The 17,120-nt window shown below is 35.8% G+C and overlaps 1 protein-coding gene across 5 annotated transcripts in view; it reads right to left on the reverse strand.

Annotated features, from left to right (window-relative positions):
* Zeb2 (zinc finger E-box binding homeobox 2) overlaps nt 1-17,120 on the reverse strand; it is a 131,740-nt gene that overhangs the window by 21,736 nt on the left and 92,884 nt on the right. The gene's annotated exons all lie outside the window — the stretch shown is intronic.

The following is a 17,120-nucleotide window of genomic DNA, read 5'->3' on the forward strand; positions in this document are numbered from 1 at the left end:
GTATTGGGCATTGAACTCAGGTATGCTCTACTACTGAGCTACATCCCCTTTTTATATTACTATATTTTTATATTACTATATTTTGAGACAGCCCTTTTTATATAACTATATTTTAAGACAGGATCTAACTTGCTGAGGCTGACCTTGCACTTGTTATCCTCCTGCCTAAACTTCCTGGGTAGCTGGGGTTAACAGGTATGCACCACCAAGACCAGGTTTTTAAATGACAACTCTGGCTACAGTATCATAGAGAGTGGAAGAGAAAAGTAGATTCTGGGAAATCAGTAGGGAGGCTCCTGCCCTAAAGCCAGGCAAATTGTAAAGGTTAAGTGATTGGTGATGAAGATGAAGAGAAACAAATGGATTTGAGTCATAATAAAGAAGTAAAACCCCTAATACTTGGGGAAGGATTGAGTTTTCCAAGGTGAGAGATGCTAAAATACTTTCCTGTGGTTTAGGATTTCTAAATTTGATGAATTATTGGTGATATTCACCAAAGAAGGGAACACTAGAATTCTAAAAAGATAGGAAACTATGGACCGATAGGTGAGGTCAAATGAAAGAAAAATGAGGAGAATTGCACTTTGTGGACTAAGTTATAACAATCCTGAGTGCTGTGATCTCAAAACTTTCTCTTTTGTTACTCCACTTTCTGTTAAGTTTAGTAAGAATGGCAGTCTGATTCCAAGACCTGTTTTTCCCTCAAAAATAGACTTGGAATGTACATTAGTGGATTAAGAGATTATACCTTGAAATTTTGCTGAAATCCTTTCTTAGCTGGATTTAATAGAAGAATAGGGACATTAGTTAAGATCTCCTTTCTGCCACTATACTCACAATGCCATGGATGCTTTCCAAAGGATACTTATTGGTGGTGATTGTGATGATGTCATTTAACTTGCATCACTGAGCCCCTAGAGAGTATGCAGGAACTGCCAACTTGCATGAACTATTTGTGCATTGTTTTGAATCATCAAAATAACTTCAGAACTACCAAAAATCAACTTTTGCTATTAGTGACAAGAAAAGAGAAGGGAAACAAAATGGTGGATCCAAGATGAACGTCTTTTGAACAACACGACTGATTTTACCAGTCAATGACTCCTTTTTCAGTGCTGTGACAGCAGAAAGTTATGTAATAGTTCCTCTCTGAATTCACACCTACTAGAATGTTGTGAAATGTTTGAGACATGATTTAGGTTTTTCGAGAACACTGTACTACTTGCTGACCTTAATGTAACCTAGTAAACTTCCTTTTCATATATGGATGGACATATATTTAATATTCCAATTTTATTTTGATATTTCAGCAACTATTTGAGGTATCTGGCTATCTTTGCATGGATTTTCATTTGCATATGAATGTTTTCATCAGAAATGTAATCAAATGCAAATTCAATTGGATTTGCATTAATAGCCTTTGGGCTTAAAAGGGAGGAAAATTCTGATTTTTCTGGATAGGCAAACTAAATTGCATCTAGATACACTTCTGGTATTTGGAGAGGCAGTTCAATTGCTAGATCCAATTTGGCCATGCTAGATTTCTACATTGAGTGTAATGGAGACAAAAGACATCAAATCACGTGTTCTCTTTAAGGATCATCTTTGTTTCCTGAGCATGAATATATAGCTTAGAAATTAGTAGGCGCTCAGAAACCATTTATGAAATGAATGTGTAGTAAATTATGTTTTAAATACCAATCTTGGTGTAAAAATCTTCTAGTAAAAGAAAGTATAATATATAATAAGTATATTTGAGGCATGGACTTAGAACCTAGTTCAACTGTTAGTTGGAACAATTATAGAACAATGTAGTAAACCATATATTGGTGATTATAAATACTTGTAGGAGTTAGAAAGATATAATTCATGAAGAAGATACCATTTCAATCATTTAAGTCTACTTGCTCCATCAGGGTTTTTCTTCATGTGATATAGATATGCTATAGGTTATATATCTTATATATCTAGAGTCACTTACGTGAGCTAGAGTTGAACCTTCCCTGAGCTAGGTATAACCACCATGAATATAAGGCAGTTTTCTCCTAGGGTCTTTTACTATGGGTACTAGTAACGTGGTTTTTCTACCCAGCACTATACCTTTTTCCTTTGCCTACAAACAGCTCTGCACTTCCCTATTGCTGAGCTTTACAGTGCCCAAGGGAGCTGCTATGTTATAGCATGATTCTGCTCTCTTTGCCACAGTTGATTATATACACCTAAAGTGAGCCAATCTTAGTCCTCTATTCTTTAAACCAAAACATTGATTAGTCCAGGAACAGCCCATAGATCCAATTGAATTCAGTGAATCTCTTCATTATGATTTTAGGATTTTGTTTCCAAAAATATGTCAAGAGATTTTTTCCCTCAAATGAGTGTAGCCATAAGAATGAAGGAATTGATACTTTCCATATAGCAAAGAAAGATTTATGAAAAGAATGAATAAATCAGAGAAAAGAAGACAAGACAGCATACCCCTAGAGTCTGTTTCCAGCTCTATTTGTTCCTGAGGTCAAACCACACCTTACAATCCCTGTATTGTCAATCATCCTTAGATTCTGTGAGCCAAGAAACTTCCTTTTCTACTTTAATCTATGTTGTCTCTGAAAACTGAACACCCTAACAGTTACAGTACTAGAACAAATGGGATTAAATTTTGGTAACTCTCAAAATTATTGGGAAGAATAAAATTTTGCATTTAGAAGTTTGCACTTTAGTTTCACAAAGATATTCCAAGATCTTGTAATACTATGTAGTGGACACAGGAATGAGGTAGAAAATTTGCTAGAAAGTTATAGAATTCCCTGCTGCATTTTTCTAGTATAAAATCAACCTCATTTTCATTCTTTCTGTAATCCTCTTCACTCCCTGGTCTCCTTGGAAGAACTGCCAAAACACACTGACAAAGGATATTTGCATGGTATTTATCATCAAACCATAACAAAAATTCACAAGAAACCTCAAGTAATTTCTTCCAGCAACTTCTCCAGAGATTTTGCATTTAGTCCTAAAATTTACCCTAATATCTTGCAAATATCTCAACCTTCTCTAAGGTTAGGTAAACTTTTCTTTATCCAAAAAAAAAAAAAGAACTTTATTAATTAAAAATGCCCTCCTGGCTATATGTACTTTAATATTGGTAAATAAAATTCTAGGTCCCTTCAAGTCTGATTTTCATAGAAATATGCTAGTCACTCTTATTAGTGTTGTTTATTAATGAAACTTTCATAAATATATTTATGTCTGTTTTAGATAAATATTGATATTTCTAGATAGATAATAATGATTACCTATATGAACTGACTTTAAATATTACTGCCTAAGAAACAAGCAGTGTTATCAGAACTCTAAATATTAAAGAGAAATACTGATTGGTTTCCAAACTGAGCTGTTTTAGGATATATTCTCAAAGATACTTAAATGTGGGGTTCACTTAGTGTTTATAGATAGTTAAATTATAATATGGTGCTGGGCACAGTAGCACACACCTGGAATCCCAGAGACTCTGGAAGTTGATGTAGGAGAATCAGCTACATAGTGAGACCATGTCTTAAAATAAAAAGTTAAAAAGGGCTGGGGATGTAGCTCAGTGGTAAAGCACCCCTGGGTTCAATCACTAATACCGAAAAAAAGAGAAAAATTATTGTTCCCTTTTCTGTTTTCCTTTGCTATTAATTTTCTTTATTTGTAACAGCATATGTTTACATAAGAAGCCAAGTGGTCAATTATCACTGTTTTAGTAGTTTGCATATTTTTAATTTTCATAAAATATTGAAGAAATATATTTGAAGATTATGTTAAACCATTTTAATAAGCATTCAAATGAATAAGTAATAATTTTAGAAAAGAAAAACTTGGAGGATCCAGAAAAGCTGTATCAAGTCTATGAAAAAAAATACTGAGTAGAATTATTCATTCACCCCTTGTTTAATAGCTCTATGTTGAATGCTACTAATGCCAGGAAGTGTGCTTGGTTTGAGACCATGATATTGACTGATAATTTCTTCCTACTTCTGTGATTTTCATTTTTGGAGACATGCAAAACAATGGTTGTGATTCTGTAATATACATACATATATGCTTGCATAACAGGGGATTATGTGTACCTCTGCAGTGTCATGTGGGAATTGTTTATTGAATCATATAATCTACTTTTTACTCACTTCACTCTCTCACGGTAACTATTTAGAAGAAATCCTAAATCTGGGTAACTATGTTCATTTTTTTGAAAGGCAGTCCCTTTGTTAACAATATCATAGATGATAAGAAGTCCCAGAAAATTATTTCTAATTTTTTCATTGTATTGGAATTTTTAGTTTAAAGAAGAACATAGTTGGCATTTGTTGAAGTATATAAATTCTCATGGCTACTTTGTTTAAAGTTGACTAATTAATGAATATAAGCATTTCATCATTAAAAATGCATGTGTGCATTTCTGCAGAAAGCTTCCAAAATACATACTGGCACTAGATATCTAAAAACAACTGTGAGGGAGGAGGATGATCTTTTTCTCATCACACAGTTACGTGGCAGCTTTACAGAGCCTCCGACTGGTACAGAAGCATGTATAAAGCCAGGAAAGGGTCGTCAAGAGCAACAGAAAGTGTTCTTCTCTTGCTGGGAATTAGTACAGCCTCTTGGCCGGTCTCTCCACCCCTGCTCTGATATGACTTTCACTGGGCTACACATGTTCAGATGCCAATGATAGTTCCCCATGTGAGGGAGCTCTGGGAGAGAGAGGTAAAGAATGAACAGGGGGTGGGAATCTGTAGTAGACTGCAGGATCAAATATCTCCCTCAATAGCAGGAAGCATCCCAGTCAGGGACAGAGTCTAATTTTGAATTTAGATTTTATATTAGTGAATATCAAGGTTTAGAGGCTATAAACCCTTAGACAATGTTGATTACTATGTATCAGTATAGAATAACACAGAGTTATGACTTTTTTTTTAACTCCCAAGTTAGAAAATACGTGCTTATCTTTCTCATTATTGTGCAATCTAAAAATTCATAATTGGCATATGACCAAAAGGCATCAGGTGATGTTATTATGTTTTAGAGAGGTTGATGAAGCAAGGTATTACTATGATTATTATTATTATTATTTTTTTTTTTTTTTTTTGCTTTTTTGGTAGTGCTGGTGATTAAACACAGGGCCTTGTGTGTGTGAGGCAAGCGCTCTACCAACTGAGTTATATCCCCAGCCCAAAGCAGGTGATTTTGCCCAGCAAATCAATGCTCATTCCATCTGCTTTTTGAGAGGCACATAACATGCAGTGGTTTGCTTCAGGATAGTCAGTGGTTTTCAAAATGTGGTCCCCAGACCAGAAGCATCAGTACTATCTGGAAACTTGTTTGAAATTCAAATTCCTGGGGTCTACTCCAGAGTCATCAAACTGTGTTTTAACAAGACTTTCAAGAAACTCTGACTTGTGCCCACTTTAAGAACCACTACTCTAGGAATTCAACCATTTGCCTCACTTGGCTAAGTAAGATGCAGTTTTGAGGAGCAGCATTGAATAATTCCCATGTCACATAACTTTCCCGACCATTTCAACCCTAGTTTATGCTATTCTTCTTTACCATGCTATCTACAAATCTCAATCTTTGAATTTATCACATCATGTTGTCATCTTTCACTTGCATATCTGCATGTTGATAGAGACATGGACCCTGTCTTATTCGGCCTTGTGTCACCGGTGCACAGCACAATGCCTGGGACACAGTTATTTCTCAATGATTGAATGATTAGACCAGGTTCAGGGCCTTGGACTCCGCATTTTGGCTCAGTCATTTTACATTTTTGAATCTTAATTTCCTCATCTGTGAAGTGAGCCAGTGTGTGTCTTCTGGGGCATCCTCAAAGTGCCAGAATTTCATAATTTCAATAAAGAATTGTCCCAAGCAATTTGCTTTTTACTCTCTAGCTAAGCCCAGAGAATTTAATCTGTGTTCATTTCCATTAAAAACTCAAAGCAATACAGCTTTTAGATTGGGGAACCACATACAAAGATTAAGAAAAAAATATTTTGGAGGTGCTTGGAAACCACAGGCAACATCACAAAGAAAACAGTGCTTATTAAATATTTGTTGAATGAATGAAGGAAGAACTCAAGAAGCCTGGAAGATTCGTTATTTCTTGTGGGAACTCTTGCTGTGAAGTAGAGATAGCTGCTCCTAATCGCAAGCAAAGCTAATAAAACCACAGCATTCATTAGCCAGGAAGTGAACAAGTTCTTCTTGTTGCACACTGATTATGGTCTGAACATGACCCATTCCTGCCTGCCCTGCCAAGTGCTACTTCTGCTTTCCTCCTCTTTCTCTCCTTTGCTTTTAAATGTCTGACATTTACTAAAAAATTTAGAACTAACAATATCCATGAGAAGCTATCCGAAGTCTTGTTCAACAAGACTCTTCCAACCTATGAAAATGTGACAGATACCAACAAGAAGAAAAAGACTCACTTCATAATACTTTGACTCCTCCTAGTATTTGGGTACTAGCTGTATTATCTGATCATGTACAAATGACTAACACTGTGCATCCATGCAACTCTTGGAAAATACAGGATGATCAAATTTGTGTAGTTTCTTCTTGTATAAGGAAGCTAGTGAATTTAAAAGTTTTAATTTAAACTCCATGTAAGAGAAATAGGAGGAATTGGAAGTGATTAAACCAAGAGGATAGTAAAGACATAAAAACTTTCTTATTCTTTCTCCCACTTTCTTCTATGCTAGTGATGGGGTATATAGAATTCATGTTTAAATAGACCTACTTATTTGCTAGATTGTAACTTTGTCGTGAATATTACCCAATTGGGGGAGTTACACCTTGTACCACTGTGTTTCTTGCTCAAGCAAGATTTTTAGTCTAGGTCTAGAACTTTACTTGGGATTCAATTGTTCTGGAGACACTGAAAACCTGGTCTGAACTGGCATTTCTTTTTTCTCTTTGTGGTATTAGATATTGAACCCTAGAGTGCTTTACCCCTGAGTTACATCCTCAGCACGACCGCCACCCCACCGTGGTGGGTCTTTTTTGATATAGTGTCTTGCTAAGTTGCCCAGGCTGACCTTAAACTTGAGGTCTTCTTGCCTTAGCCTCCCAGTCACTGGGATTACAGGTTTGTGCCATCATAACCCTGTATGAACTGGCATTCTATCTGGTATTTCAGGTGGTGAAACTCTGATCCCATTCCTTCTCATCCGGCTTGTCATCTGCTGTTATTTTATGCATTGTATGAAGTATAATTAAGACTGGCTAGGTGATTTGTGAAAAACAGAGCAAAATGAAACTGCAGGTTTCCTCACTCAAAAATTGCAAAGAGTTTCAAGACAGCAACAGCAGAGTAACAAAGTGAGACAGACCCACTTAAGGGTAGGGCCCTGCGTGGGTTATTCAGATTTCATATTGAGGAACTTGGCCCTATGTAAGATAGCATAGGTTGGGATCTCTAAGCGTCTCCTGTTTCCCTACCAAATAGGGCAGGTCTGCTTTTAATTTTGTTTGTTCATCCTTCCCAGAACAACATCACTAGGAGAAAGGGTAGGGTGGGGTGCAGTCCAAATTTGTAGTCTAATTTCCTCATTTAACAGCTGATACTACTAAGGTACTACAGTAAAGTTAATGATTCATACAAAGTTACACAACTAATTTCTGGAAGAGCTGGATGCAGAATTCATACATCTTGACTCTTAACCCATTGCTCTTTCCACTACACCACAATGATTCAACATGAGAGAGACTTCGGGGTGGGGGCGGGGAGAGAGAAGCAGAGAAAATCCCATCTTTTTAATTTTTCATCATGCCTGATTTGATAACATTTGAACAGGCCCTAGCTGCAGAAAATACTGTAACAACATTATAATTCTAAATAAACATATCAGTACACTATAAAATTAGTATGGAGAAAAGACAATTAAAGTACCCACTTCAAGCTAGACGTGGTGTCAAACGCCTGCAATCCCAACAATTTGGGAGGCTGAGGCAGAAGGATTGCCAATTTAAGGCCAACCTGGGAAACTTATAGCAAGACTCTGTCTTAAAATAAAAAAGAGAAAGGGCAGCGGATGTAGCCCAGAATATGGTAGAGCACCCTTGGTTTCAATCTCCTGTACCACAAAGATAGAGATATCAATCAATCAATAAAGAACTAAAATGCCCTCTTCAGTGGGAGCTATTAAATTTTTAACTTTTTCTTATTTTCATGTTCTCCCTCTTTTCTTTTTAAAATTTAAATTTATTTTTAACTGATTCATAGTAGCCCTTCTGAATCCTATTTGCTTATATAACTTAAAATATTTTTTTAATGGATGATAGAGACTGAATCTACTGGGGTAGAGAGAAATATCATAAAAGTTTTTCAGATTCTCTGCTCAAGAAGCTTATTTAAAATTACCACTTAATATTTAGTAATTATATTTCCCTAATTTCTTATATTTAATCAAGTTTCTAAGGGCACTAAATGAAGAATGATTCTTCAAAGCATCATACAAAGGTGGAATATTATAAGCTATTAATTTATTATATATTTTATGCATCCAGTAAATAAAAGCTATCTCAAGCTTACCATAAAACTAGAGACCAAAAAAGAACTTTATTCATGGTTCATTTTGCTTTCCCATTTCACATAGTGCTTGGTTCTCCCCCCACATGCTTAATGACATCCTCCCACATGGGTTCTACTTCTTCAGATTAAATGAAACTGTGTCATCCCCTGGTAATATCCCATCCCTCACAGACCTCTCCTGCAGAGCCCTTCTTGCCTGCGTCTCTCCAGACACACAAAGCAAAGAGGATGCGTTCATGTACTCCTTAATTCACACTACCATTTCAAACCAGGGTTACCTGTTTCATCAGTTCACTCATGATTTATTTACCATTAATTCAGCAAGCCCCTATTTACCAACCATCAATACTTTATGAACCACTGTCACTACTGAGAGAAATATAAAGAAAAGGAAACTTAATCTCTACCCTTGAAGAACCAACACTCTGGAATTATAAGGTTTGGAAGAACAAAGTTGTGCGTTTTCACCTTCAGGTTTTGGGACACTGCCTATAGAGTTCTAGTAAAATGACACCTGTCTCATGACTACATTTCCCCCAGGAATACTATCATTCTGGAATACTCCATCCCTCAAAAGGCAGTCCATGGGGAGCCCTGTCTTCACAGTGCTTTGGCTTTTCTAGTCTAACAGCACAGATGAATGTGTCTTGTATAGCTCTAACCTAGGACAATTCCATCTCTCAGAACCAAGACAGGCTTTCACTCTCCACTTTCCACTTGTCCCCATCATTTTATTCCTCATTTCCTTGAAGTAGGTACTTTGGTGTAACGAGGGCTGACCATCCCCCAGTCCACTTCACCTGCCCTGTGTACTGACTGGCTCCTTGGAGCTGGGAATCATCATTCCCATCCCCACTTCTGATTCTCATACCATTCTTGCACTGCCAGACTAAGGTCCAGTTCAACTTCTCCACTCCCCAAATATCAAAACAGATTTATCTAATTGTATTGTCTGATTTCAGATTATGTTTTCACAACAGGATATTCTTTCCTGAAGATGACTGAATTGCCATACGTTATCCACAGCAACTGCTCTCAAGTCCCACTCTTGAAGATTCCAAGCCTACTCCTATTCCACACTGCTTACTGATGATCTCTTTCCCCTATCTACTTCAAGGAGTACAACCACTGTGATGTAAATTTTCTGTACTACTCTAAATTTGACCAAATTCTGTCATCATTCTCCCATTTTCTTTTGATCTTGCTGCTAAAATAAAGACATATTCTTGACCACTACCATGGTTACCATCTAAAGTTGTTCCCTCACAACTCTTCTGAAAACTTACTCCATGTTTCACCCTGTCTCCATCTCTATTTTCAGCCTTTCTCTTTCCTTTTTCACAGAGGCATGTTCAGAAAGCTTTTGTCCTGAAGAAAACTTTCCCTGAAATTTGCCATCTCCTGAATGCACCTCTCTCTCTCTCTCTCTTTTTAAGGCACCTCTTGATTATCCTATCTCTAATATTTGACCTAACACTCGGTCAGAAACACTCTGCAACACGGAACTTGGCACTTCAACCTACATAGCATGTTGTATTTTGAATAAAATAGCTTAATCCATACATTCATTATTATAATCAATAACCATGATGATGATTAGCAATTTCTGTCCTAATATTCTGTTAAGCATTTTACACATACTTCTTATTCACCTACCACTATTTTAGTCACCCAGTTGAATCTAAGTAGCTAATAACAATGACCATTCTTTGCTCATTGTATCTTTCATGATGCTTACTTAACAAAATACCTTGCACTTAGTAGGGTCTCAATAAGTGACTACTGACTTGCAGAACTAATGAGGCTCTATAATTATAAATTCATAAATTTTGTCATCCCGTCATTGTGATTTTTCCTCCTATTGGTACCACAAAATTTCATGCTTCTCATGGGGAGAACTAAGTCTTTTGTTTCCTTGAAGTTTCTTTCTCAAGCCTCAGTTCAAATTCTGCTCTTAATGAACGCCTGGACTGAAAAGGAATGAGCACAGGGTTGGGTGTGATGTCACACCCTTGTAATCCCAGAGATTTGGGAGGCCAGGGCAGAAGGATCACAGTTTTCAGGCCTCTGCAATTTAGTGAGACCCTAACTCAAAATAAAAAGTACAACTGAGGAAGTGCTCCTGGGTTCTATCCCCAGGACCACACACACACACCCCAAAAGAATGAGTGTAGGTATCTTAGTGGCTGTGAATAGGGCTAAATGTTCATTACCTGTTCACTGATTGTTACTTGGTGTAAGAAGAAAAAAAAAATATGATTCTTGAAGGTGGTCAGTTATGAAATAAAGGGCAAAATCATCATTATACAAACATAAATACTACTAAACCCTCTTCTATAATTAATTTAAAAATGCTAAAGATGAAATGAGATAGAAGACTCATAGATGCAGGTGGTCATTAAAATCCTTTATAACTACTCCTTCCTAACATTCATATTTTAACCTCAAACACAGTAACCAAACAGTGGAAAGAATTTGTCCAAGAACTCAGTGTAGTTTTCCAGGATGTCAAAGCAACTAAAATGATAATGTCTCTCAAAATTGCCTGGTTGGTCCTTTCATTATGAATTTGTGAAACATTGTATTTTTGTTTACTGAGCTTAATGAGACACCAGTGTGAAGGGAGGAAATAGTTTACAATGCATTCATTTTTTAACATATAAAAATAGTTTAAGGCTTATTGGTAGATGCAAACTGGAGAAATAAAGCAAAACAGGTCGAGCAGCCTGGCTAGTTAGACATTGTAGTAGGTGCCTTAAAAATGGCATGGCATTCAGCCCCTGCAGTGAGGCCTTGTACATAGAGGAGCATTATTTCCACTTTACTAATGAGAAATGAAGGTTTATCAATTATGCACTAAAGTTCATATAACTAGTAATTGGTAGGGGCAAAACTCAAATGTAAGTTTCTGATGTTAGAATCTGTAGCATTCCAAAATTATTGTCTCTCATATACAAAATATTTTCAATGTTCTTCTTAGAATGTTAGATATATGTTTAATAACTATAGTTAGAGTTGATAAAGCTGATTATTGGACAAGAATTTTTCTTGTGCTGTGTAAGATTAAGAACAGAGTCCTAGGACTGGGGTTGTGGCTCAGAGGCACTTGCCTCACATGTGTGAGGCACTGGGTTCTATTCTTAGCACCACATATAAATAAATGAATAAAAGAAAGGTACATTAACTAAAAAAAAAAAAAAAAAAAGAAAAAGAAAATTAAAAAAAAAAAAAAAAGAACAGAGTCCTAAATTAGTCTTGCCCAATTTCTGGATGTAAGGAGTACGTTTTTTCCCCCAGCAAAGGAGGTGAGGATGCAGGTGGTTATTAATAGCCTTTTATAACTAGAGTACTATGTTGTCTGAGTAAATATAACTTTCACACATTCAGAGAGGAAAACATCAGGGGCCTGCCTGGGTCTTGATATGCACGTGGAACTGCATTAATACTAATGATCACCATGCACCTAAGATAGATTGTTGTTACTACTAGCACATAGGCAAACTCGTGTTTATAATGCTTCTAAGTTTTTCCATTTCTTTTATTTTCTTAGGAAATAGGTGTTTTTTTTTTTCACACTCTTGGAAATTTTACCTAATGATTCCACTCTGAATTTGAACTCTATTAATATCTGGGAGTTGTAGAATTCATTCAAATGTATTCTTTATCTTATATCTCAGAGCTTTACTATTTTCTTTCTTTTTTAAAACATTAAAACCAGTGAAATTAAGCAATTTAGAAAGTTTAATGTTAATCAAGGTTTGCAATGCTTTATGTTGTTATAAATCAATTTTGCTCTGCTGTTAATCTAACTTAGTTGTAAAAAGAAAATTTGGTACTCTAGACTACTTTGCCTTTACAAGTTGATTTCAGGGACTTCACTAGTCTAAAGATACTGACTCAATTCCCTCCCCAGGTAATGTTTTCTCTTACTGTGAAGTTTAAAAAAAAAGTTTTTAAGAATGCATTTCTTCTCCACCAAATATTTTTCTTTCATTCATTCATTCATTCATTCATTCTACCAGTGAACACATGTTCACTGCTGTATTGGGCACTTTGAGGCAAACAGAATAGTTTTTTTTTTCTTAAAATCATAATTTTTGGTCACTAATATCAATATATATGTTATTTATTTAATTACTTTTACAGTCTTATGAAGTAGATACCATAATGACCTGCCCCAATTCTTTATCCCAGGACAGCTCCTGTTTTCATGAAATTAGGTGAATAGGTGCAAACAATATGAAGAGGAATAATTCAGGGTGTATACCTTAGGGCTGTGGAATTTCAGAGAATGAAGACATTGATATAATTTGATGTACTCAGAGATGACCACATTAAGGATCTATGAGCCAGTCCTGAGAAACAGAAGGGTGAGTAGAACTTAAATTAAGTAGCAAAAAGGGGGTGAAAGATTAGGCTCTGAAGAGATAGCATGGTCAGAGAACTCACAGGTTGGTGGAAATGTGAGTCTTTTTTGATATCACAAGTGCTTTGGTCAGATTAAGAATGAAGCCCTGTGGCTATCCAATCTGATGGTACTTAATTCTGAACTGAAGGATGTTGGTTTTGTACTATGGGCTCTAACGAACAATTAAGGATTCTAACAAGAGACATGGACAGTGGCTGGGAATATAGCTCAGTAGCAGAGAGCTTGCCCAGAATGCATGAGGCCCTGAGTTCAATCCCCGGCACAACCAAAAGATTAAAAAGGAGGTGAGGGATTGGATTTTGAATGAAGAGTTATAGGAAGGATGTGGACATTCTTCTGAATGGAGGAGGACATGAAAGCTCAAGGAGAGTCACCTAGAAGGCTTTTGGGCATGGAAGACTGCAACAGTGAGAGATGAAAATATCTGGTTGGTGAGTTCAGATCAGATGTCAAAAATATGTCAAACTAAAAATATGAAGGGGAAATTGTTGTTTGTCTCTTATTCACTCCCTTATTTCTTCAAAAGCACTCTTTGACCTAGACTATTCCAAGATCTGTGGTGACAAAGTGACCAACACCAGGCAGCTTTATTGCAGGAAGATATTACAGCTTGGGATGACCACAGAAGGTCAGCCAATAGCTGTATCTTGTTTGTTTTTGTTTTGTAGTTTAGTTTAGTTTTGTTTTGTTGGTACTGGGAATCAAACCCAGGGCTTCATGCATGCTAAGCAGGAAATCTATAACTCAGCCACCCCCTCACCCCTCCAGCCTGTATTTTGATGAGTAGGACTTGTGAGGAGAGAATAAGACAGCCCATTAAAAAGTAATTTTAACCAAAAAAAGGGGGGAGGGTATATTATTTCAATTCTACATGTATTTAACACCCCAAAAGATGCAAAGGATAAGAACTAAGCTTATGGCTGATAAGAGATATGTGTATATTCCCTAGAAAGTTAAAGGTATAAATTGAGGGTCACCAGTAAGTTCCTAATTACCAATTTGTTCATTTAGCATGCCCACAAGTTTAGTTATTTGAAGATTTTAACTGAGGTGACCATTCTTACCTTTATACACATCCCTTTCTTTGCTTCTGAGTGTTTACATTTTTTCTCTCTCCTTATAAACTTTTTTCCTTTGAATGAATCTGATTTCTCTCCCTACCCACCAAGAGCCCTGGCCTCAACTTTCTATGGGCTTCAATAAGTATACTTTCACTTGTAAATCTCACAGTTTTATGATGATAAATACCATCTGAATATATTTGTATGACTCTCAAATCTCTATCTTTAGTTCTAACTACTCAGGTTTCAATTCCTCATATCCAGTGGGCAGAAACATGCGCGCGCGCACACACACACACATACACATGAAAATCCATCTGTCTGAAGTTGGGTTCAAGGTTTTCTCAAAACTGACTCCTTCTTCTATATATCTAGAAATACTAAGTATTTTCATATCCTAAAATGAATCTTGAAGCTACTTTACCTCTGTCATCAGAGAATCAGTTGTTTAAAAGTTATGTTGCTAATTTCCCTGGTGTGTCCACCCTATGTCCACCCTTGGAAAATATTTTTCTCACTTCACACCTCAATAACAATACCTATAATGACTTCTAGTAGGTCTCCAGAGTCTGGTTTTCTCCCATAGATAGGATGGTAGTATAACATGACCCAAACTACTTTTTTTCTGATGCTTTACATTCTCTAGCAGCTGGCTTCAACTTAAATGTCCAGTTTTATTTTCCACAAATTGCCCCTAGCACCCTTTTGATTCAGCCAAATCCTTCTACTCACTCTCTGAAGAGAGAGGCTTCTTTCCCTCCTGGGCTCATGCACTCTTCTTCAAGAAATCCATTCTTCACTCCTCCATGACTAGTGAACAATGTACTTAGCTCAAATTCTACCTCCTTCATAAAACCTTATATGAATACCTACCCAATAGGTCTCTCCTAATTCTGTAATTCAAGTAACCGTGCTTCCTACCATTTTTTGCATATTTATCATGTATTTTCTCTTATTGTTCATTATTATTTCATATGTATTGGGCTTATCTTCTAAATTTAATAACTAAGCCTTAGTCTTCCTCCTGTCCCATCTTTTTCCACACATGCACACAACAGTGAATATATTGAAGACACTCAATGAATACTTATTGATTTATTTATTGACTGAATACATATGAACCATAAGGAACAGAACGTATTATGAGAAAAGGAGATCTTAAAGCCTGGTGAAAGGATGTTTAAGATTGATTTTTTAACATTCTTGGTAGGAACCATCTTTATTAACCTCACTTAAGACTTTAGGTATATAAAACATCTAGTAAATTGTCACTTTGTTGGGACAAATTCTCTTTTGTGACATTTTAAATGCTTAAAAAGGAAATAAAAATCAGTTTTTATTTGTGCTCTGAAGATAAAATCTAAGATTTATTTTTTAAAGAAATGTGAGACTGGGCTGGGGATGTGGCTCAAGCGGTAGTGCGCCTGCCTGGCGTGCGTGCAGCCCGGGTTCGATCCTCAGCACCACATACAAACAATGATGTTGTGTCCACCGAAAACTAAAAAATAAATGTTAAAAATTCTCTCTTCCTCTCTCACTCTCTCTTTAAAAAAAAAAAAAAAAAAAAAAAAAGAAATGTGAGACTCATTCTTCCCTCTGTGTTGGAACATTACAGAAAGTATCTAATTCTAGATATCTTTTTATTATTAAATTTTATATGAAATTATTTGGTATTTTTCTATTTTTACTTGGTGATAATATCCTGGCAATATAGAATATTAAAACTAGAAGTGTTCTTAGCAAGCAACTAATTCAACCTATTCATTTCATAATGGTGGAAACTGAGTTCAAGGGGGGACAACTAACTTACTCAAGGTCATGATCCAGTTATTGCCAACGCTGCATCTAGAAATTAGGATCATTAGTTCCTAATTCTATACTTTTTCTGTAAATGCATAATGTATAATTTCATTTTTGTACCTTAAATTGACATTATCCAAATGAATAAAAGATGACCACAGTTTTTCATATTTCTCTTATTTTATAGCCAAGAAAGTGAATTAGTGCTTTTTAACTTATTAAAAAGGGTATTCTCAATGAAAACGCAGCATTAACAGTTTATTATGATGTGTGTCAATGTAAGGGCCATGAATATCAGCTTGATTATTGACATTTCTGAAACTTCACAAAATTGCAAGTTTTGTTTTTTTTTTTTCCAATGGTGAGTTGAGTGGAAATAGTTATATGAGATTTTTGGTTTTGTTTTGGAAGATAATTTTATATTGGGCACTATGCTAATATTTGTAGTGGTAGTGTGGATGATTGTTTGAAACACCTAAAATAATTAGACTCATCTGGGAAAAAGAGAAGTAAACATCATGAGCCAATGTAAATTTGAGCTGGTGACATGACCATGTAAGGGAAGACAGCATTTAGTTTTGGGGAAAACAAATGGAATGTCACAGTTGTCCTTAACCTCTGTTCTGTAGCAGCAGCAGCACAGTACAACTAAAAAACAGTTACTGACTTTCACTGTCATTTTTCAACCTTATTTAAAAAAAAAAAAAGTTAAATTGTCAATTTTTCTCTAAAACTTCTGCCTAGAAAACATTATTTAGAAGGCTAACAGATGCGGAGAACTAAAAGTGGAGAGAGAATTAAAAAGAACTCAGATGATTAATTTTTGTGAGGAACGTTCATGGAAATTTGGCTTTCTGCAAAAAAAAAACACTTTATAATCTACATTATACTGTATCATTTGAATTCTCAGTGGCTGATATTAAGCGGTGGCTAGTAGAAGCCTATCATATTCTAATTTTAAAATTATTTGTGTAGTCTTTTAAAGTAAAAATTACTACTAGAAATTCACCCAACTCATTCTGTGAAAAGATCCATTCAGACAGCTCAGTAGTCTTTGGTTTCAGAGGCAAATAAGGGGTATATAAGAATGAAAGAAACATTTTCTTAATAAATTACCAAAAATATAGAAATTTCAAATTTGAAACACAAACAGAGACATGAAAAGTCCCAGTTATTTAAGTCATGAAGATGCAAGTGGATGGGTCAGCATTTCCCTGACTCATTAAATCCACATGACCCAGGACAAATGTGACCTTAGCGT

Source organism: Ictidomys tridecemlineatus, chromosome 7 (assembly GCF_052094955.1).
Source record: "Ictidomys tridecemlineatus isolate mIctTri1 chromosome 7, mIctTri1.hap1, whole genome shotgun sequence".
NCBI lineage: Eukaryota > Metazoa > Chordata > Mammalia > Rodentia > Sciuridae > Ictidomys > Ictidomys tridecemlineatus.